This window comes from Amphimedon queenslandica, unplaced genomic scaffold (genome assembly GCF_000090795.2).
Source record: "Amphimedon queenslandica unplaced genomic scaffold, v1.1 AMPQUscaffold_1999_Cont25996, whole genome shotgun sequence".
Classification (NCBI taxonomy): domain Eukaryota; kingdom Metazoa; phylum Porifera; class Demospongiae; order Haplosclerida; family Niphatidae; genus Amphimedon; species Amphimedon queenslandica.
The window spans coordinates 1-1,241 of NW_003557663.1; the positions used below are offsets into that span (position 1 = coordinate 1).

Here is a 1,241-nt window from a genome sequence, read left to right on the forward strand (position 1 = left end):
TGATGAATGGAGCATTTGTCTTATGATACGCATGATGAATGACAACATTTCTCCACAAAAAAGGATCAGAACATATCGTGTAGAGTCTTCTATTGACTAATCTAAGGGACATCTTATCTCTGAGTGGCAGCATCATGCATATCTCTTGTATTACCTCATTTGGCAGGGAATCAAACGGGTTTGTATAATCCTCATCTTCGTAATCATCTATCAAAGGAAGCTGATTCGCAGTGGATCGATTGACAGGAAGTTCTGACTTGTCATCAAAGAGAGAAAGATCAAATTTGAGTCTTTTACAGCAAGGTTCCATTGTTAGTACTTGATACACGAGAACTCACATGGTGTGTATATTGCGCATGCGCACATGTAAGCCATGTGGAGAGACACTCCCACTGAACTACTCAGCCTATGCAATATTAAAGTTATAATAATCATACCAAATAGTAAAAATTTGCCATTGTAAGAACTAATTACCTAAACAGATTAAACACAATCTTTCATGCAATGTTTCACAAAAAATCATACCTTTTTACTTTAATTTTTTTAATTCTTTAAATTTTAAATTTTACTTTTATTATTTTTATTTTTTTAATTTTAGAAATTTTTAACTTTTTATTTGTATGGCTTTATTTTTTTCTCATTTTTTAATTTTAATTTTTAAAATTTTTATTAATTAATTTATTATTAATGGTAAAGGACTTCCTCCTTGCTAATGAACTAATAAAATTAATTTGATTGAAATTGTTATTAGTGTAAATACTCAAAGTAATTTTTTTGCTATAATAATGCTCAGCATTTGAATACACAAAAATACATAATTATATTTCTACTAAATGGCACAAATTTGGCATGATTCTAGCTGATAATAAGCAAAAAAGGAAGACATTAAATGTGGTGCATGTTGTTTGCAAAGTCATCAGTGGAGTGCATCAATATTTTCATATTGTTTTTCAGTTGTTGATGGACCAGAAATCTGTTCATATTCTGGTGTCTGTGATGAGTAAGCTAAATTAACATCAACTGGGATATCTTTCAGTCTATCAATTGATCTACCTATAAAGTACACACAAAAAATTCAATACACTATGCAGTGTCTATGGTTAAACTAACTTTTATTGATGGATTTTTTATGAAAATAGCAACTGATGATCAAAGTAACTAGTGCTGTTACTATGGATGAGATAATGCAACTCACAATCACTGATGAGACTGCTACAACAACATTACTACTGCATTCACCT

General features: G+C 30.3%; 1 long non-coding RNA gene across 1 annotated transcript; it reads right to left on the bottom strand.

Moving 5' to 3' along the window:
* Positions 1–741: 741 nt before the first annotated feature.
* LOC109593331 (uncharacterized) lies at positions 742–1,234 on the bottom strand. Its single transcript, XR_002190897.1, has 2 exons — positions 1,111–1,234; positions 742–1,053 (listed from the first exon to the last, which is right to left on the bottom strand). It is a non-coding gene; the product is annotated as an uncharacterized LOC109593331 (long non-coding RNA).
* Between the last annotated feature and the right edge of the window lie 7 nt (positions 1,235–1,241).